This window comes from Ovis aries, chromosome 14 (genome assembly GCF_016772045.2).
Source record: "Ovis aries strain OAR_USU_Benz2616 breed Rambouillet chromosome 14, ARS-UI_Ramb_v3.0, whole genome shotgun sequence".
Taxonomy (NCBI): domain Eukaryota; kingdom Metazoa; phylum Chordata; class Mammalia; order Artiodactyla; family Bovidae; genus Ovis; species Ovis aries.
The window spans coordinates 53,477,276-53,499,944 of NC_056067.1; the positions used below are offsets into that span (position 1 = coordinate 53,477,276).

The 22,669-nt window shown below is 50.3% G+C and overlaps 1 non-coding gene across 1 annotated transcript; it reads right to left on the minus strand.

The window, feature by feature from the left end:
* Positions 1-18,516: 18,516 nt before the first annotated feature.
* TRNAA-AGC (transfer RNA alanine (anticodon AGC)) lies at positions 18,517-18,588 on the minus strand. Its single transcript has one exon. It is a non-coding gene; the product is annotated as a tRNA-Ala (tRNA).
* Positions 18,589-22,669: the final 4,081 nt, after the last annotated feature.

Consider the following 22,669-nt stretch of genomic DNA (forward strand, 5'->3'; position numbering starts at 1 on the left):
GTTCAGGTTCAGATGAACGTGACCTTCGGGCTCCTGCTGCTTCTGGGCGGCCGACCCGGCGGCCCTTCCTGAGGCCCCCCTCCTCATGGGGTTCCTAGCACCCACAGGGAGTTTGCGTGGCAAATCCAGAGATGCCACCGGCCCCTCCGCTCCGCCCTTTGTGCCTGACCGAGGCGGGGTGACACGGCGGCGCCCGGGCCAGTTGTTGGGGAAGGCTGCGCGGTCGGCACCTAGAGCCGCGGGGAGAGGCGCGTCCCCCTTGCCGCGCCAGGGCCATGTCTGGCCATGCGGCCTCCGCTCAGTCTCTGCAGTTCCGCGCGGAGGCGGCTACTCGGCCCTGAGCCTGCGCACACAGGCTCGCCCCTGCTACCAGCTGGGCCGCGTCACCATGGCAACGCCAGGGCTGCAGCCTGGGTCGCAGTTGCTGGGGTCTGAAGGGATCCAGCTCTAGACGAGCCCAAGCAAAGGAAGGCTCTGGGAGTTGGGATCACCATCAGTGATGAGCCCCCCACCACACACCAAAGGCCATAATCACAGGGGGCAAGACAGCAGTTAGGGAGACCCGCGATCTCCTTCAGGGGTAGACGCTTCCAGCCTTCCGCCGTGTACAGGTGGGGTTCAGGCTGCAGAGACGTAGATCAAGAGCCTCTGGCTGCCCACGGTGGAATCAGGACTCACTCTTGAGGTGCAAGCCACGCCCAGAGTTTTCAGGCCTCACTCAGTGGAAATCGGCTTCAGTAGGGATACACAGGCCTCGGCTGCGAGGTGCTGGCATCCTTTAGGGTCCACAGCCCTCACTGATGGGGTCTGGCCTCGCTCAGTGAGGCCTCACTCTTACAGATGTTTCTGTAGCCTTAACCATGCACCTACTATTAACTACGTATTTTTGCATATGGTTCCTGTGTGGGTGTGATCAGCAGTGAAATCAGACATCACTTCCGGAAGAAGACCGTGATCCTGACTGGGTCCATAGGCTGGGATGGGTGAATGTCATAGCTACTGGGAACACACTTCCCCTTTATCATCCTTGCTAACCCTCACCCCAACTCTACATGAATCAGGCACTGTGGCCCAGCCATTGGGTTTCCACTGCTGCCCTCACCATGACTCTGGGAAGTTTCCTGGGCTTCTCTACACCTCAGTTTGCTCCTCTGTGAAATGGACATAACCATTAACCCTACTCATAGGATCTTTGGGCTTCCCTGGTGGCCCAGATGTTAAAGAATCTGCCTGCAACGTGGGAGAGCCAGGTTTGATCCCTGGGTTGGAAAGACCCCCTGGAGAATGGAATGGCAACCCACTCCAGTATTCTTGCCTGGTAAATCCCATGGACAGAGGAACCTGGCAGGCTACACTCCATGGGGTGGCAAAGAGTCAGACATGATTGAGTGACTAACGCTTTCACTTTTCACTTTCATAGGATCCTTATGGGGATTAAACAGGATGATCCACGAAAGCCCTTGGAACAGAGGTTGGCCCAGAGCTGGTGCTCCCTGAAAGATGGCGATGGGAATTCATTCTTTCTTGACCCTTTATACAATCATTTAATATAGATATATACATTTAATTGTCAAATAAATATATAAAGAAGGAAATTTTTTAAAAAAAGAAACCCAAACACTTCATTTTTGTTTTGCTTTGTTTTTAATGTAGGAAGAGAGTTTATTGCAAGGTTACCATGGCAACTGGTTCTAGGACAAACCAAACTGCTTACTCACTCTCCTACCTGCCCCCCAGCTTTCATTTCCCCTGCTTCTCCCTTTTCCTTTCCTTTCCATCAAATGGGTGTCAGTCTTCTCTCTAGAGCAGTGTGGTCTGAAAGAAATATAATGCGAGCCCCCAAGGCAAGCCACGTGTGTAATACATAAGTTTGCTAACGGCTACCTTCAATATATAAAAAACAGGGGAAATGAATTTTAGGAATAGATTTTCAATTATTTACATTATTCATTATTTACAATAGCCAAGATATGGGAGCAACTTAAGTGCCCATTAACAGATGAATGGATAGAATTGATAAACAAGATTCCTTCATCTTTATTGTATATTATAATATATAGAGTATTTACACATGTATTTATATATAAAGAAGATTATATATATATATATATATATATGGTTGAGTAATATGCCACTAAATATAATGGAATTTATTATTTAAAGACCCATTTTAAAAAGTAAAAAATCTTGCCATTTGAGATAACACTGATGGACCTAGATGGTATTGTGCTGAGCAAAATAAGTCAGAGAAAAACAAATACTGTATTATTTTACTTATATGTGGGATCTAAAAACAAACAAACAAATGAACAAACACAACAAAACAGAATCAGAGTTACAGATACGGAAAACAGACCAATGGTTGTCAGCTGGTGGTGGGAGGGGTGAAGAAGTAGAAAGAGATTAAGATTCAGAGGCAAGTCCCTGACGTATATTTCAGGAGTTTCTATTAACAGCAGTTTGACCTCTGGAGGGCAGTTTGTAAACGTGATCTGGGCACCTGAAGCGTTTAGTGCCCCATTTGGGAAGCCTGTGTGTAGGCTGCCAGGAACAGTCATGAACTTTGAACCGATCCACATCTTCCCCTACTTTGGGGGATCCCTCCAGGCATTCACACCTATACAAAAAAAATCAGTTCACAGTGATCTCAGCTCAGACCCTAACTCCATGTAACATACACACAGAGAGCATCGTTTTAAAAGTGGTTTTCATCACCACTGACTATGGCAGCTTCTATTCTAGGCCCCCGCCATCTTTCTTGCATAATTCCAGTTTCTCTTCGTACTTAAGCCCACATTTAGTCCCGAAAGACAGGTGCAATGGATCTTTGTTCCATTTTCTGGCCGCAGATGGAATTCTCCCTCATTTCTCTCCTGATCAGAGTGAGCCAGAGCAGAGAGGGAACATGGTCCCAGAGGCAGAGTAGAAAATTAGAGAGCAAGGACCAGCCAGGCAGGGCATTGGGAACCCCAATCTGTCCTGCCTAGCCCCTCCCTGGATATCTGTCCTGGAATTAGGATGCTCTGTTGGACAGAGATGGGACCCGTGACTGGCCTAGCCACTGCCTCCAAGCTGGGGAAAAAAAGAGAGAGAGAGAGCTTATTAAAACTTCTGCAAAATTCTTCCCACTCCCTGTGTTTGAGGCCAAACACTGTGCCTGCTTGTTAAGAAGGACAACTAGTGGATGCAGAGTATGAGATGGTTAGACAGCATCACCAACTCAATGCACATGAGTTTGAGCAAACTCCGGAGACAGTTGAGGACAGGGAAGGTCGGCGTGCTGCAGTTCCAGGGAGGCTCAAAGAGTGGGATATGAGTCAGTGAGTGAACAGCAGCAGCAGCACTATCGGAGCGGAGGGTCTCGAAGGAAGTGCGGTGGTGGAACCCCCAGGGAACCCGCGAGGACCTTTCAGGAGGTCCATGAGATCGACACCATTTTCATAGTACTGCTCACACATTATCTGTCTTTTTCACTCTCATTCTCTCACGAGTGTTCACTGGAATTTTTCAGAGGCAACTTGACATGAGATATTGCAGCTGAACAAATGCAGAAGCAGGTATGAGAAACCAGTTTCTGTTGAGTCAGACAGGAAAGAGATTTCCCCAAAGATAAAAACAGTGCCACTCTTCTCAATTTGTTTTTGTTTTGGAGAATATAGCTACACATATGTTATTTGGGTGAACACGTAACATGTTTGCTAGTTCTATTTTTAAACAAGTTCATAAGTAAATACTTCCGATTGCTCAGCTGACAGTCTCCCAATGGTAAATATAGACAGATTGAACCCACAGAAACAAAAGCTCTTTGGGGTCCTTGATGAATTTTTTAATAATGTAAGATATCTTGAGACCAAGAAATTCCAGAACCACTGAGTTGGAGACACACACTGCTGAGTTGGTACAACACAAGGTACCCTAGGGCCCTCAGATAAGAAAAATGACTGGTGGCGTTTCTCCCGCAGGTTATAACTGAATCATGGGAATGAAGTTCACTGCTTCTTTGTCCCCACTCCATAGTCTTTCTGCTCCTCTTTCTTCAATCTCTCCCTCCAGTGGTTACCAGGGAAACCAGCACAGCAGATCCTCAAAACAAAATTCATTTCATTGCCTAGTGTCTGGATCTCAGTGGCTGGTGGCATGCCTTTCAGGACATCTAGATCCAAGGAACTGTCAACTCCATCTGCTTCCGTGTCTTTAAAATGACATCTGATCCTCACCCTCCTCCCATTCCTCCATCAACCTGGACAACTCTTTTCGCTTTGCACGTTTTCATGTCTGTCTTTTTCTTTTCATGTGTTCTTGCAAAATGTGCACTGCTGTTTGGGGGCATTTATGCTATGTTTGCACAATTCCTTGTATGGTATCTATTTCCATTTGTTTCTCACTGCTTTAAATTTTTAATTTTATTTTGGAGTATAGTTGATTAACAATGTGATAGTTTCAGGTATACAGCAAAGGGATTCATACATATTCTTTTTCAAATTCTTTCCCCATTTAGGTTGTTACATAATATTGAGCAGAGCTCCCTGTGTTATACAGTAGTGCTTATCTATTTTATTTTTGCCATGCTGTGTGGCATGTGGAATCTTAGTTCCCCACTTCCTTAGCACTGGTGGTAAAGTGTCTGAGAGCAATACCAGTTATATATCTTGTCTGTAATTCCTACCTGCTGAGCAGGGTTTCAAGATGGTCATTCATCACAGTTTTCCTTTTTCCTGTCCACTCCTCCAAGGAGAGACACTGATGACAGTTTTAAAGCAAGGCGACAAGTTCTTTGATCCTCATCTAGGAGTGGGGTAGGACCACATTCCCTTTTCTTGAATCTGATGCTGGACAAGCTTGTGACTGCCTCAACAGGTATGGCAGAAGTGATGCTGGGTCTCCCAAGGTCAATTATAAGGCTTTTGCCCAATTCTCTTGGAGTATTTGCTCTTGAGACCTCCTTTCCAGGACATTCCTGCTTGAAGCATAATTGCCGTGCTGTGAGGAAGCCCAGCCCACATAGAGAGACCAGTGTATGTGTTCAAGTCAACATCTCCAGCTAAGCGCAGTCTTCAGATCATCCAAGATGGGGCACCAAACATGACCGATGAAGCTTCCAGCTGATTCCAGACCTTAGTCATTAGAGGCACCCCAGCTAAGGCACCAGACACTGCGAAACTGAAAAAAAATCCATGCCCACTGTGCTTTTTCATTATGCTGACCTACAGACTCCATGAACATAATAAAACACTGTGTTTTATGTCACTGAGCTCAGGGTGGTTTGTGTATGTATGCGTGTTATTGGCTCAGTTGCGTCCAACTCTTTGCAACCAGGATTGCCAGGCTCCTCTGTCCATGGGATTCTCCAGGCAAGTGGGTTGCCATTCCCTTTTCCAGGGAATCTTCCTGACCCAGGGATCAACCCTGGTCTCCCTCATTGCAGGCAGATTCTTTCCCACCTGAACCACCAGGGAAACTCTGAGGTGGTTTGTTATGCAGCAAAAACTAGCCAGCACACACCTGTCCCATCCTTACTACTTTGGGCTGGTAACTAACTTCTTCATGCCTCCATTCATGTCCCTGAAAATGGGGATCACGTTCTTTTACCATCGTCAGGAAGATAGGAGAGGTTGTGGCATGCTGGTGCCCAGCAAATCCCCCACAGCCCTCGGCAAGTCCTATTGAGGTTATGAATCAGCGGCTAGTCGCTTCCAGATCACCCACACCTGACCACGATTGCAATGGGGGCAGCTTATGCAGAGACCACTGCGAGTTCCAATACTGAGTCCTCATCCCAGCACCTCGGGTCCCTAACATTCTGCACCAGTTCATCCTTGGCCACTTCCCCAGCCCTCACTCCTCCACGTCCAGTTTTTCCCCTCCCTTCTCCCTCCAGAGTTTGGGGAGACAGCAAGGAACGGGTCCAGCCAGAGACTCTGGAATCACACGGACCTGACTTGAGTCAAGCCAATATTCCAGCTCTGGGTGACTCTGAGCAAGTCATCTACCTTCTCTGAATCTGTTTTCCCATCTGTAAAATGGGTACAATAAGAGCGCCTACACTTGCATTTAAATAGTCAGCGCGCATGTTTTGAGATCTATAAATAAGTTATCGTTCTTGCTGTTAGTGTTGAACTCCAGCCCCCTACATTGGAACTAAATCTATTTGAGCAAATTATTTCGCTCACGCTCTTGAGCTCTGGAGAGGCACCTTCGCAGGTGCGTCAAATAGCAACCCTAGAGCGCCGCCTGGTGGAGGCGGAGCCACAACCTGCAGACGCTCCAACCGGCTCACGTAGCACCGTCAGACCTTCAGCTACTGCTCAGAGCCTCCACTATTTCCTCTCCGCGATTCTGCGACACGGAGCATCCCTGAGAGGTGGGGAGAGTGCGGAGGGAGGGAGTCCCAGGCCGGACACTTGCGACTTCAGGTTCGGACATTAGATCTATCTCCCCGCCCCTCCCCCCAGACTGAAGGGGCTGGTGTTGGAGGTTTGCTGGATTCAAGGTGTGGCTCCAGGTTCCTGTGAGCCCGTGCCACAATCGCACGATCACACACTCACAAAACGCTTACACACTGGCTCACACGCACTCACAGTTTCGTTCACACAAACTAACATTGACACTCACTTGGATCGAGCCTACATACATACACACACATACGCGCGCTCACACACACACAATGTGCACACACCCCAAGACTCGTCCCACCACACCCACGGAGAGACCCACCGAGTCCTCTCCAGTGAAACACACAGATAAACTACATACGCCTCAGCCCCAAAGAGAAACACCCACATCCGCAACTATAAGCACGTGAACAAAATCAAATCCATAATGAGACCTCCATGCAGGGTCCCCTGACCCAGAGACCAACTCCCCTCCCGCAGTTTCACACACACACACACCCCGCGTAGGAGTCGGGAGGATCGCGCCTGCCCATGCACGCACAGAGCCCTCCCCAAGGGACCCGCTAGGTTATCCTTCGGGCTCACCAGGTTCAACCCGGACCTGCCCTGGGGCGCAGGGAGCTCGGATCCCGTGGGCTGAAGGGGCGCCACCGCCAACCGGAGCTGGAGATTCGGTCAGGTCCATAGGCATGTGTCCGGGAGCCCCATCCAGCACCCCCGCGCCCACCCCGCGAGCCCTGAGACTCCCAGCCTGGGGACGACTCCAAGGTGACGGGGTGAGGGACGCCTGCCTTAAACCAGGACCCTCGCTGGATCTCCAGCTAAGGTCCTGGGGGAATGTATGTGAAAGGAAGGAAAGACGACAGGGAGATAGGAAGCAGGGAGGGAGAGAGGGAAGAAAGATCTTTAAATTAGAAAGCTTTGGTCCAGCTTTCTTCTGTGAGCCATGTCTCCCTGTGCCCACCAGAGGGCGCCCTGACGCAGCAAATCCCTAAACCATCTTATCTTCTTTCTCTCCATATAAAAAGGGATTTAGGATAGTACTGAGAAGGAAGAGGACTAATACCAATATCCGCTACTTAAAGCCCTACTGCACCCTAGGACGTGTGCGAAATCCTCCACGTGCCTAACTCAACACAGTAGCTCAAAGTATCCCACAAAGGAAGAAAGTGCGGCTCAGAGATGTTTAACTCTCCCAGCAACACGGAGCACCTAAACTGCAGAGAAACTTCCAGCTCTGTTCCTGGTGACCCAACTGCCCTCTGCTCCTTGGTCACATCCCTGGCATAATCAGCTCACAATTCCCCGTGGACCTGGCCTTGCCACTTTCCCCACTCAGTCACACCTCACTCCCATCAGCTCTTCGGGGCTCCTGTTCCCCATCCTGCCACCGAGGTTTTTGTACACCAACCCTTTCAAAAGCCCTGTCTCCACTTCCCTTCTTCACAGAGGGTCGCCTCCTCGCTTCAGACTCCGGTCAATGTCACCCGTTTCGGGAAGTGGGTCCTGATCCAGAATCAGCTCCAGCTATTTCGACCCTCCTCCCCTGAGGATCCAGCCTTTTCGTTTCTAGCGCTCACTTCCGTATGTGATCACGGAGGCTCTGAGCTCCAGGAGCCAGAGCCCATCTCAGTCATCATCGTTCCCAGCGACGTGCACAGGTGGATCCCAGAACAGACACTAGAGGAACAGTGGGTGAATGAATGAAGTCTCCAGGCGGGAATGACTTCAGTGAGCACCGAAATGGGTGAATGCTCTTCTCCCCATCAGGACTCCAGAGATTCTCCAACAAATACACACAGCCAAGGAAAAGATCCCATACTCCCTTTCAGGCCCTCCCCAATCCAGATACAGTGAGTCTCACTACTGGCCCTCATCCATCGGGACAGAATCTCCTGCTTTCCAGCCCCCCACCCCGTGCCCACACACATTGCCTTAACACCTCCAACCCCCATCTCCTAAGTGACTCATCTCCACTTCTCTTTGTGGCATCTGCTCCCTCACCTGGAGTGATCCAGGTGGTTCCTGCGGAGATCACTAACTGGCACTCACTGAAGCCTGGCCAATCAAAGCTCCCAGTCCCTCTCCAGTCATTGTGATTGGTGCAGAGGCAGGCACGTGACCCAGCCGATCCAATGGGAGCTGGCCATAAGTCTTTGGCTGAATAAATGGAAGTAGCAGCAGCAGGGAGAAGGCAATGGCACCCCACTCCAGTACTCTTGCCTGGAAAATCCAATGGACGGAGGAGCCTGGTAGGCTGCAGTCCATGGGGTCGCTAAGAGTCGGGCATGACTGAGCGACTTCACTTTCGCTTTTCACTTTCATGCATTGGAGAAGGAAATGGCAACCCACTCCAGTGTTCTTGCCTGGAGAATCCCAGAGACAGTGGGCCCCCGTCTATGGGGTCGCACAGAGTCGGACACGACTGAAACGACTTAGCAGCAGCAGCAGCAGCAGCAGCAGCAGAGGCCTTGGAACCAGCCAGACCTGAAGCTAATTCAGCCTGGACTTTATAGTGACATGAGCCACTGAAGTCCCTTTTCAGCGTAACCCAGGACACATTTGGTTTCTGTACTTAAAACGCAGGGTTTTGTGTAATCAGTTTCCCTAAAGCATTCTCCAAGCGTCCCGAGAGGAAGGGTTATAGGGGCCTCTCAGGGCCCTGCCAGACATTACCTCCACTCCAAGGGCTGGGGCACAACTTGAGGGGACTAGGAAAGGGCCTTCCTGATTTCTCAGGCCCGGCACTCTCACTTGCCGAAGGTTCCTGAGGCTTCTTGCCCCTCATTCCTGGGGACCCAGGTCTCTTGCCAACAGGGCGGCAGGAAAGGCGGTCTTGCTGCCCCTGGAGCAGACCCAATGGCAGGAAAGTTCTCGGTCTGGGCTTGCAGGTCGGACCGCGCTTGCGCACACCCACAGTTCGGCCACCAACTGGGCTGGGGAGAAAGCAATCGCTGATTTTATCTCTAATATTCTGCCCAGATGGAAGGAGGGGATGAATGTCGTTACCTGGGGCCCATCCTGGAGCCTGGGGCCTGGGTCACTACCACAATGTGGGGAGGGGAGGGGGACGGCAGGCCCTAGGGTTTGAAGGGGCAGGTCAGAGGTGTCATGGGGTGCAGTCTCCTTGATCATACTGGGGAGCCCTTGGGGTGTCAACAGGGCAGGTATTGAGATATCATTCAAGCGGCCTCCTGAGGGTCACTATCATCCGATGATCTGGGCTGGCTTGAGGCCCCTCCCATGGGCGGGACTTGACCTCCAAGCCCCGCCCCCCACCTGCTCCACTCTACAGAGAAGCTCTGGGCTGTAAAAGCCGGACAGCAGCTGTACCTCTGGCCCAGGCCCGGGCAGCTGCTAGACCCCGACTCAGCGTCCGTCTCACCCAGGCACCTTCAGGGCCCTTCGTCCTGCCGGGACCCAGACTTACCACTTGTATCCCCACCCCAGCATTGGCTTCAGTCCACATCCCGCCTCCTGGCCCTCACCATTAAACTCATTCCAGACCCAGATTATCCCTAGTGAGGACTGATCACCACCACCCCATTAAGGCCAGGTCCCCCTAGACTCGGTCCCCGAGTGAGCGGAATGGAGTTCTCTGTGTGAGGCCCGTCCAGTGAACCAACAAAATGCATCTTCCCATTTTCACTGGGTTTCTCAAAACAAATGCTCAGACGCTGGAAACAGCCTAAAAGCGGTTGTCATGGAACCGGAGGTAGCCAATGGGAGAGGGAGGGGTGCCAGCGCCCCGGGAGCCAAAGCCTGCTGCCAGCTCTGATGCTGCCCAAGAAACTGGCAGGATTGGGAGGGGCCGCGTGGGTCACACTTGGCTGGAGCAGGAGGGAGATCATTCTCGTCATCCAGGAGGCCCCAACTAGTGCAGGGGTCTCCCCAGAGGACCTGGAGCAGGCAGCTGTCAAAGCCGTCCTGCAGCCGGTCTTCCTGCCCAGAACATGAGAGCCGCGAGGGACAAGAAGGCCAAGGGGCCCTGGTAGAGTTTGTGGAGGACATTAATCACGCCACCATTCCCAAGGAGATCCTGGACAAGGACAGCCGTCTGGAGGATTCTGTACAAGGATCGTGCAGAGGACATGAGAGTCCTGAGGCAGATGAAACGATAGCTGCTGGTTGCAAGGCCCCACAGGCTACAGCGGCCAGGGCCCTGGGGACGCCCCTCCTAATTAGAAGACCCAGGTCCCCCTTTCTGGTGCAGCCAGCAAGGCTAGCGTGGGTAGTAAGGGGAGGGTCACAGAAATAGAGCCAGAGGCCAAAAGAGGGGCCAAGGAGGGCAGCCACGTACCTCTGCAAAAAGTGATTCTAAGGACCCTTCCATCAGAGCTCGGGCCTCATGATGGCAGAGGTGGAAAGGGAGGACTGAGTGGGGACAAATGACAAGGGCAGTGTGCTGCACACAACACTCCAGACGGGCTGCAAGGAAGGCCTGCAGAGATGCGAATGAGCCAGAGAGCCCCGTGGAGTTCTTGGCCATGTGACCCTTTTGGACAAAACCAAGAAGGAGGTGACAGAGAAAGATCCCTTGGATTTGATGAGCTTGACCATCAGAGGAGCCAGGAGCAGCATCCTGACCTGGTGGCTCCTGTGGTCGAGGGGCACACACCTGATGAGACGCTCGAGGGCAGTGACTCTTCCGGAGGTGAGTCCTAGAAATGAGACGGCCAGGTCACCCAGAAGGACGTGGAGGACCCCAAGCTCTAGCCATCGTGGCCCCCTGGGATTTCATCAGACATCAAAACTCGCAGGGAGATGTTGAAAATGGTTTCTGTGGTGGAGTCGCTGGGCTGAAGACAAAGAGGACAAGAGGCCCTGCTCCAGGTCTTGTCCGTCAGGGTCGAGGACACCTCCGAATCGCATGAAGGTGGAAGAGGCAGGCTGCCAAGTGGCCACCCTGGTCCTAAGGAAGGCCTGAAACGGCGGGGAACCTGCTGAAATGAATGTGTCTCCACCAAGACTGAGCCCCAGACCTCCCCCCCACACAAAGGGCAAGAAGGCTCCCCGGGGCGCTCTCGGGAGCTGGGGGGGGGATGAGAGGAAGAGGTGGGGCCGAGGGCTCCTGGAGCTCGCGGCGCTCCGGGGGACCTACGACGTGGCTGAGGTGATGGAGGAAGAAAAGGAAAAGGCCTGGGAGGGCGGGAGGTTGAAACTGTCCAAAGGCCACCTGGGGGAGGTCTTGGCGCTGCAGGCGGCCCGCGGGAACTGGTAGTCTGAGGAGGCGCCGGAGGGGGTTTAGGACACAGGCTCGGAAGAGGCGCCGGAGAATGCGGAGAGCGGAGTCCGAGTCCGAGGACCGGGTGTCCAGGAAGCGCCTGGACCAAGCGGGCCCGCACGGCCTGCAGGGCCCTGGGTCGAGCAGGCGGCGTCAGCTCCCGCCCCATCGGGGAACACGCAAAACCCGAGAGGAGGGGAGCGGCGGCCGAGCCTGGAGGGGCGCCCTCCCGAGACGAAAGCCCAGGAGGCGAGGGCGGGAGGCAAGAGCAGGAAGGGGCTCGCGGGAGCCAGGACGCAGGCCGAGGCCGGCCCAGGGCTCAGCCGCCCGCGGGCTCCAAGTCGGCGCGTGGGAAGAAGACTGGTTGGGGCAGGAGGCTGCACCCCATGTACCGCTAGGGCCGCTCCTAGGGGGCGAGGCTGCAGCTGCCGGTGGGGCCCCAGCTCGGCGCTCCCTCCGCCCTCTCCGCCGCGAAGGCGGCTTCGGCCGAACCATGCATTCCCGACTCTTCTCCGCGCGCAGCCCACCGCTCGCTCTCCGGTCTTTTCAGTCCCTCCTTTGCAGGTGGCGCGAGCGATCGTGACGCAAGAAGAATGTAACTGTAATGAGCGCCCGTGGAGGCAGCAGCCCCAGGTGACGGGGCGGTCTTAGGGCCCACCCAGCGGGCTTGGCTTTGGGTCTCCTGGCTCAGCACAGGGGCGAGTGTGTCCGCGGACACCGGGCACCAGGGGAGGCCCGCAGTGCCGGGCGTTCTTTCTTGTTGTCCGTGGAGCCCCGATCCCTTCCAGACTCATGCTTCTGGCCAGCGTCTGTGAGCCTCTGTTCCTCATTCCAATCTGATGGGGGCTGGCCTGTGTGATGGAGGTTCCAGCCGGGCAAGGGGAGGGTCAGGATGCAGCTGAGCCAGGAGGCTGAACCTCCTGCTCCAGGAAGAGAGGATTCCAGGAAGAGAAGCCTGAGAGGCAGGGGGTGTGCTCCTGGGGGAGGGGAGAAGAGGTGGGGGAGGGGAAGGGAGGGGTGGAGACCAGCCACAGGGGCAGGGGAGGAGGGGAAGGAGAGGGAAAGTCCCTGCCCATCTGAAGTGCAGCTGGTACAAACGCACCAGCTTCTCAGGGCCAAGGCCTCCTGCTGGTGTCCACAGGCTGAATCTGTCACTCGACCTGCATAGTGTTTAACAGAAACCTTAATTATTTGCAAAGATTTTCAATTCAGAGCAGTTCACGGAAAATCCAGATTTCCAGGTTTTCTCAGTAGCAATGATGGGCATCACCCTTCCCACAGGTCTGTGGGTCCCTCGGCTGGCTGTCCACTCCCCGCCCCCAGCACTGATTTGTAGCCCCTGACTTAAGGTGGTGATTTAAGGGAATAGGTTTCCCCAGTTCAGCATCTGGGTGAATTAAATGCCATAAGGGACCCTTAGCAGGGACTTGTGAGGGGCTGAGGCTGGTCTGGGCCAGTGTTGAAGCTGCCCCAGGGCCCGTCTTTAGGAGGGGAGGAAATGTTCCCAGGAGGGAGTCGCAGCCTGGCCCTAGAGTCCACCCGGTTAACCCAGCCTGGCTCTGCAGAGCATCAGCACACACTGTCTCAAGTGCAGATGCTTCTGAGTTGTGTTCTCATCCTTGTGGTGACATGGGCACCAGCCCCTACTGTCCATCTCGAAGTTTTCCCTGAACTACCATCTCCATCTCTGCCTTTCCAAGTCCTCTTGTCCTGGAGCCATCTGTGTATCTGAAACCAAGATCCTATCCCCAGGAGGTCAGGAGGCACCTCCCACCCCACACATCTCGAGGGAGGCACAAAGGCCTGGGCATGTCCCCACAGCCCAGCTGGACTGTCCGAGCCCCACCTTGGATGCCCAGGGTCAGAAGCCAACTTGGGAGTTGCTGTCTGGGTCGTGCTGGGAGATGGGACCCCCTCTGGGCTGCAGGAACCTTCCTGGGACAACAAGTTTGAGGATCAGGCTGTCCTCAGCTGAGCCCCTCAACTGCCACTGACTATGGGGGCGACCTTGGCCCTTACCTCCCTGAACCTCAACATCCTCATCTATAAAATTCAACCTCAGATGTTCTTGTGAAGTTTAGCTGTGATTGTCCAAGAAATGTATTTGATACAGCCCCAGGCGCAGAGTATTCCATGGACAGAGGAGACTGGCGGGCTACGGTCCATAGGGTTGCAAAGAGTCAGACACGACGGAGCGACTGACACTTTGACTTTTTCACAGGCAGGAGGTGAACATAAGCCTTGGCTTTGTCGCTATTAGGAGCCAGAGAAATAGGATGGGGACTGGGTGTGGAGCGCCCTCTGCTGGCCGATAATGACACAACAGCAGGGCTGCCCAGACCAGGGACCACTCTCCACCTCAGAACCTCTTCTGTAAAAATGATGGAATGGTAACGTCAACATCGTGAGGAGGTTATTTGAGAACTGATTGAGCTAATGCGTGTAAAATTACTAGATTAATGTGATGAACTAAAGTGAAGTCGCTCAGTCGTGTCCGACTCTTTGCGACCTGTGGACTGTAGCCCACTAAGCTCCTCCGTCCATGGGATTCTCCAGGCAAGAATACTGGAGTGGGTTGCCATTTCCTTCTTCAAAGGATAAACTAAAGGTAAACGCAAATTCCTTATCTGGTGGCCTCCCCATCTGGAGATGGAGTTTATTGAGAAGAAAGTGGTGGTGACATTAAGGCTGCCAGCTTCCGCTTACTGACTCTTGGAACACTTGCTCTTGAGAAAGTGTCTTGGAAAACCCAGCTGCTAAGTTTTGGGAAGCCTAAGCCAGATGGAGAGGTCGTGGGCAGACGCTGCAGTTGACCATCCCAGCTGAAGAACTGAGAGTCTGTACACCCCTTATCTGCACTAATACCATTTGATGGAGGGTAAAGAACCCCACCCAGAACAGATCCCTTGTAGCAGATTTAGATCTAATGGCTGAAAGAATCAAATACTGCCGCGTGCTAAGTCGCTGCAGTTGTGTCCGACTCTTTGCAACCCCCATGGACTGTAGCCCGCCAGGCTCCACTGTCCATGGGATCCTCCAGGCAAGAATATTGGAGTGGGTTGCCATGCCCCCCTCCAGGGGATCCTCCTGACCTAGGGATTGAATCCACTTCTCCTTCACTGGCAGGTGGGTTCTTTACTTCTAGTGCCACCTGGGAAACCCAATCAAATACTACATATTTGTGATTTGGGCTTACTATGCCCCAGGAAGGGCTTCCCTGGTGGCTCAAAGGTTAAAGCGTCTGCCTGCAATGTGGGAGACCTCGGTTAGATCCCTGGGTCAGGAAGATCCCCTGAAGAAGGAAATGGCAACCCACTCCAGTATTCTTGCCTGGAAAATCCCATGGACGGAGGAGCCTGGTGGGCTACAGTCCACGGGGTCACAAAGAGTCGGACATGACTGAGCGACTTCACTTTCACTTTCACATGCCCCAGGAAAGTGAACAAATCCGAAGCCTTTGGGGAACGGTTCAGAGACTTCACAGGATAAATAGGAAGCATGTACAGACAATTCGTAGAATAGTCGACAGAAAACTTGGGTGCATATACATGGGATGAATGACTCATCTTTTCATGGAATTTTTTTAATCCAGGGTTTGTTTGTTTGTTTGTTTGTTTTTTGGACAGCCCCACAGCATGTGGGATCTTAGTTCTCCGAGTAAGAATCAAACCGATGCCCCCTGCAGTGGAAGTGCAGAATCCTAACCACTGGACCATCAGGGTATTCCTGGAAATTTAAAAAAATAAGTCTCAAGTACTTAGATTCTGCATTGATTAGAACTACGATTGAAACCACTGGCTGCAAGTTTCAAAGGTGCTGACGGGGGGACTTACCTGGTGGTCCAGCAGTTAAGAATCCACCTTCCAGTGCAGGGGAGGTATGTTCAAGCACGGGTGTGGAACCAAGATTCCACATGCCTGGAGGTGAGTAAGCCTACACCCTGTATTAAGACCCAATGCAACTAAATAAATTAATTAAAATTAAATTTTTTTAGAAGCGCTCATGGATGTATTTATTGGCTTGGGCTGCCAGAACAGCCTAGGTGGCTGAAACCACAGAAATTAACTTTCTCACAGTTCTGAAGGCTGGAAGTCTGAGATCAGGCTGTCACCGGGGGTTGGTTTCTTCTGAGGCCTCTCTCCTTGCCTTGCAGGTAACTTCTCCTTGTGTCCCCATAAGCTCTGCCCTGGGTCTGTGTCTGTGCCCTAATTTCCTCTTTTTATACCACCGGATTAGGACCTGGTAATCCAATTTAAGCTCATTTTAACATAATCGCCTCTCTAAGCATCCTATCTCCAAATACAGTCACATGTTGAGGTGCTGGGGTTAGGATTTCAACCTATGAATTTGGGGAATGACACAAGTCAGCACGTAACAATAAGAAACTTTGGCCTGTAAAGACTGGTGGTTTTATTTTTTTGGCGGGGGGGGAGGCATACCATGAGGCATAAGGGATCTTAGTTCCCCAACCAGGGATTGAACCCATACCTCCTGCATTGGAAGCACAGAGTCTTAACCACCAGACAACCAGGGAAGTCACCTCGAGAGACTGTTGACGCAAATCTTTCCCAGACAGGTGGGGAAAGGTTCGGATTAGGTTTCAAGAATGTAAGATCCAAGCAAACAGGAACCAGTGCCTGACTGTTCACCGCTGTGTCTCCATCGCCCTGAACTGTGTGTGGCACCGAGGAGAAGCTAAGTGTTAGTTGAATGAATGGGTAAATGAATGAATGAATGAGAAGACTGCCTGTCAGGGGCCACGTTAACCCCACTGTTTTCGGTTGATCTCTTCTGGAATGTAACTCTTCACCCCTGCGGTCATAATTCCTACAAAGCATGTTCTAAATGTTGAGGGTGGGAAATTTTATTTATCCATTGCATGTTTTTAAAATAGGAAGTAAAGCTCATTGCTCTGGCTGCAAATATTTAACTCCCTGATAAAAGCATCACTGATCCTGTTATGATTAACTCACTTCGTCCAGAAAGTGGGGAGTCTCCTGGCATTAAGAAATGGATGTGTGCTTATTTCCTCCTTTTATAAGTTTATGCAAATAAAAGGAAAGTAAGGTTATAGTAGCTTCATTTCCACATCAGCTACCTGGTCTTTGTGGATATTTGAGCTTGGGAGCCCTGCTCTAGCATAATCTGGGAAGGAACATGGATCAGCCTGGTGTGTCTTGGCTACAAGTTACAGATAACCAAACTGAGAGCAGACATAAACAATAAGGACATTTCTCAGCTTTTTAATTAAAATTTTGGAGGAAAGAGGCTTCTGGATTTAATCAAGCATGTTACTTAGAACCAAGAATCTATTCCTCCACTTGTTAGCTTTTGCCTTCCACCTTGTTGCCTTATGGTTACAAAATGGCTGCCAAGCTCCAGGCATCACCTTCTCACACAACAAGCAAAAAAGCAAGGAGGTAGGGGGTGATGACAGAGTCTTTTCCTCTCATGCCTCTCCTCTTTTATCCAGCAGCAAAAATAATTCCCCAAAGCTTCCAGCACACTCATTGCCCAGAACTAGGTTACCACATACCAGTAGCTGCAAGTGGGTCTGGAAAACAGTGGAGCTGACCTTTTTAGCTATTATCAGTTCAGTTCAGTTGCTCAGTCATGTCCAACTCTTTGTGACCCCATGGGATGCAGCATGCAAGGCCTCCCTGTCCATCACCTATATAGTATCATAGCAATACATGGGAAGAGGTTAGAAGTGGTTGTCAGATTATCCAATCAACATTATTAATGACTGAGGTGAATTCATGCACAGTGCAAAAATAATTTTTACACATTAAAAGAAAGCGAGAGAGATAAAGATGTCCCTTCTCTCTGCACTTTCAATGAGAGGGATTCTATTTTGCGTCATAAATCCTTCTAAAGAATCAGCTTCAGGCAAGGGAACTCCCTGGCAGTCCAGCGGTTAGGGCTCTGTGCTTTCACTGTCAAGGACACTGGTCCGGGAACAAGTATCCCCACAAGCCATCTGGCGCAGCCAAAAGACAATAAATCAATCAGTAAATCAAATCAGCTTCGATAAATTGACAGATTGAAAATAACCCCAAAACATTCATCTTATTTCACCTCTGTTCTCTGTTCACTGAAGCCTGTCCTGGGAAAGAGATTTTGAACAGGAGTCTTGGAGATTCTCTTAAAAATTGTTGCAATTTCCAAAGAAAAATAACCTCTCAAAGAAGCCTAGCTTTCTGATTGGCTGTCTTCCTTGATTATTTGTTGCCATGGTGATAGCAAGCCTAAATAGCCTTTGTGTATTTTTTTTTTTAATAATAAGTAACTGTAGGTCTTCTCTATCAAATCAGGAAAAGATTACTTCTATCTTTCCACAAACATTACGAAATAAAGGCCCAAGTCTTTTCTAGACTTGATTTTATATAAAGAAATTGAAAGACTCAGACGTCCCTGGTGGAGCACTGGTTAAGAATCAGTCTGCCGATGCAGGGGAAATGGGTTCCATCCCTGATATGGCAGGATCCCACATACCACAACTACTGAGCTTGCGCTCTAGAGCCGTCTCCCCACAATTAGACAAGGCCCGAGCACAGCAATGAAGACCCAGTGCAGCCAAAAATAAATAAATGAATAATTTTTTTAAAGAAAAAATCAAAAGTCCCACCTCAACTAAATTAACAAAAGCATTTAGCAGTGTCTGAGCCTCTACCTGCTCTGTTAGTTGCTCAGTCGTGTCCAACTCTTTGCGACCCAGTGGACTGTAACCCGCCAGGCTCCCCTGTCCATGGAATTTTCCAGGTAAGAATACTGGAGTGTGTAGCCATTCCCTTCTCCAGGGGATCTTCCCAACCCAGGGATCTAATGAAATCTGGGTCTCCCGCATTGTGGGCAGATTCTTTACCGTCTGAGCCACTAGGGAAGCACAAAATATATAGATGGAGGTACTGGGGATTGAACCCAGGGCCTCATGCATGCTAAGCATGCGCTCTACCACTGAGCTATACCCCCAGCTGTTTCTCCAGTGTTAGGTATTAATATTAAATCCAGTGCACTATCTGGTGGCCAGTGGGAGAACAGCAGGATTGTATTTATTTAAGTTGTTGTAGACACTGTTATGGTAGCCCTAACAAATAGATGGGGAAACAGTGTCAGACTTTATTTTTGGGGACTCCAAAATCACCGCAGATGGTGATTGCAGCCATGAAATTAAAAGATGCTTACTCCTTGGAAGGAAAGTTAAGACCAACCTAGATAGCATTTTCAAAAGCACAGACATTACTTTGCCAACAAAGGTTCGTCTAGTCAAGGCTATGGTTTTTCCAGTGGTCATGTATGGATGTGAGAGTTGGACTGTGAAGAAAGCTGAGCGCCGAAGAATTGATGCTTTGGAACTGTGGTGCTGGAGAAGACTCCTGAGAGTCCCTTGGACTGCAAGGAGATCCAACCAGTCCATCCTAAAGGAGATCAGTCCTGGGTATTCTTTGGAAGGACTGATGCTAAAGCTGAAACTCCAATACTTTGGCCACCTTATGTGAAGAGTTGACTCATTGGAAAAGACTGATGCTGGGAGGGATTGGGGGCAGGAGGAGAAGGGGACGACAGAGGATGAGATGGCTGGATGGCATCACTGACTCGATGGACGTGAGTTTGAGTGAACTCCGGGAGATGGTGATGGACAGGGAGGCCTGGCGTGCTGCAGTTCACGGGGTCGCAAAGAGTCGGACACGACTGAGTGACTGAACTGAATAATACAACAGGCTCGTTCCTGGTAATTTTAGACTGATTGGGCCAGAACCCCTGATTGCTTTGACCAACAGAGTATGACAGAAGTGGCATTATGCCAGTCCAGGACCTAGCTTTTAAGAGGACAAGCAGTTTCATCTTGATCTCTTGAAGACTTGAGCCGCTATGTAAGAAAAGCAACTACCATACGAGCTCCCCAAGTGGCGCTAGTGGTAAAGAATCTGCCTGCCAATGCAGGAGATGCCGGAGACTCGAGTTCCATCGCTGGGTCGGGAAGATGTCCTGGAGAAGAAAACGGCAACCAACTCCAGTATTCTCGCCTGAGAAATCCCAGGGACAGAGGAGCCTGGCGGGCTTACAGTTCACGGGGTCACAAAGCGTCAGACACCACTGAGCTCACACAGGTACACACATAAGGGCATCCTGCTGTGACAAAGCCCTGGAGAATGAAAGGTCCAGACCTGTGAAGGAAGAATTTGTGTGCTTTGCCTCCTATCATACATTTATGTGGGTAAATGTAAAATTAAGTTTGAGCATTTTCAGGGTTTTTGTAACAGCTTAATTGGTATGTAATTCACATGCCATAAAACTCACCCTTTTAAAGTGTACTACTCAGTGGCTTGAGCTATATTCCCTGAGCTGCACAACCACCAGCACCATCAATTTTAGAGCATTTTTCATCACCCGAGAACAGAATTACTGAAGTATTCAAACAAAAACTTGTATATCTATGTTCACTGTAGCCTTATTCATGATGGCCAAAAGGTAGTAACAGCCCAAAGGGCCTTCAACAGATAAATAAATAAAGTATGGCAGGAGACTTACCTGGTGGTCCAGTGGCTAAGACTCTGGGCTCCCAAAGCAGGAGGCCTGGGTTCCATCCCTGGTCAGGGAACTAGATCCTACATGCTGCAACTAAAAGATCCTATATGCCACAACTAAGGCCAAGTGCAGCCAAATAAATATTTTTTAAAAATCCAAAGTTCAGCGTATCCATAGAATGGAACACTGTGGTTATTTAGTTGCTAAGTCGTGTCCGACTCTTTATGGCACCACAGACTGTATCCTACATTGCAGGCAGATTCTTTACCACTGAGCCACCAGGGAAGCCTACAATGGAATATTATTCAGCCATAAAAAGGAATGAAGGGCTGATATGCGCTACTTCTTTTTGCCCTCACCATCCTTCCTGGCTCTTGCTTTTCTGACCCTATGGACACCTTGCTAGTAAATCTCCTGCATTAAATGTTCTCTGTTCAAAAGACTTAGAGGAGCTTCTGTTGAGAAGCTGCAGCACCACAGAGCTCAGTTTCTGTGTGTGTATTTCTATTGTGCACATAACACAGCTGGAAACGGAGTGAGATGAAGAGCAGTTATTATGACAATGCCTCAACCAGAGAAGAATGCTAGGGAAATGGAGCTTTTTCTCGACCTCTCCCCAGTCAGGCTGATCCGGGACAAAATCCCTTGTTCAGGAGTGTTTAGGGGACAGAGGTGAAAGAGAGGTGTATGTTAGTCTGTGGGCCACTGAGACTATGGGCAGAAGAAGGGAACTCAATGTTTTAGCCTGCTTAGGCTTCTGTGACAAAATACCCTCAATTGGGTGGCTTTAGCAACGGACATATATTTTCTCACACTTCTGGAGGCTGAGAAGTCCAAGATCAAGGTGCTGCTTTTTTCTGTGATGTCAACCCAAGAGATTCAGAACCAGCTCTTTAACATGCAAGTACCCAACTATTAACCAAGGGAGTGTGAAAAAGTGATTTGAAATTTTTAATAAAAATAATGTTTAAAATGTAAAAAAGAGGTAAAGATGTCCTTTCTCCCCTGCAGCTAGCTGCATACAGAGATGCTGTTTTGCATAATAAACCATCTAAAGAATCCATCCCATAAGGAAGCAAACTAAGAATACCCATCTGGTTTTCCTGTGCAACCCTGGAGGCTGGGTTCCTGTCACCAACCTGGTCTGTTCATTTAAGACTGTCCTTGAAGGATAAGTTGAACAAAAGAGTCTTTGAGAGTCTCCTAAAAATTGTTGCCATGTCTTGAGAAAAATAACCTCCGGGAGAAACCTGCAGTTCTGATTGGTTGTCTTCCTTAATCATTTGTTGCCATGGTGATAACATCATCGCTATTATTAAAAGGAATAAATACTTGTCGGTTTTCTTTTTCCATCAGAAGAGGATGGTTGGCACTTTTCTTCTACAAATATAGTGAATATAAAAGCCCGTGACTCTGCCAGATTTCTTAATTTTAAGAAAGACATTGAGAGTCCTGTCTCATTTAAGAGAGCCAAAGCGCTCGGCCGCGTACAGTCAGATCTGCGCAAACAGGGCTAGCTATGGTCACCGCAATGGCGATGAGCTGTAATTCTAACTTCATCAGAGCGCCCGCTGCTGGGAAATGAGAGAACAACAGGGCTGACCCGGCTAGAAGAACCCCTCCCCTCCTTTCTTCTCTGGACCTCTCACCACCACCACCTACCGGGTCAGACTCGCGGTGGAGGACAGAGCGAGGACGAGGATCCCTGGAGATTCTGCAGAGGGTGGAGGAAATACCCCCTCCTCCCTCAGCACACACTATGGACACCTACTGTATGCCAGGTATTGTGTTAAGCCTTCCACACTGCTGCTGCTGCTGCTGCGACCCCATAGACGGTAGCCCACCAGGCTCCCCCGTCCCTGGGATTCTCCAGGCAAGAACACTGGAGTGGGTTGCCATTTCCTTCTCCAATGCATGAAAGTGAAAAGTGAAAGTGAAGTCACTCAGTCGTGTCCGACTCTTAGCGACCCCATGGACTGCAGCCCACCAGGCTCCTCCGTCCATGGGATTTTCGAGAACAACTCAAAAGTGTGTGGCATTTTTATGAGCTAGCTTTGGAATTACATAACATCACTTCCACTTTATTAGTCAAGGCAGTCACCAAGGCTCTCTCAGTTCCCGAGGAAGGAGACACAGACTCACTCTTGATGCAGGAGTAGCAAGGTTCTAGAAGCCTTGTTGCAGCCATAGATGGTTTTTGCAGCCATTTCCAGAGAAGAAAATCTGTCATACTCTTGAAGGCAGCCTAAGGCAGAGTGAAATCTCCCCCTTGATCTCTCCTTGCCCCTCCCTAGGAGGAGGGGACATTTTACTGGGGGGAAGATGGGAAGCTGAAGAGTCTGCCTAGCTTTGGTCTTGAACCCCTAAGAATCCAAGAACTTAAGAATTGTTTTGAGGACAAAAGGTGTCATTTGGGGAGAGGGTATCTCTTTGGGAGAATATTTAAGGATTCATGGGCTAGATCTGCCTTTTATTGAATAGCTTATCAAAGACCTCTAGATAACTCCATGGATAATTCCAGAAG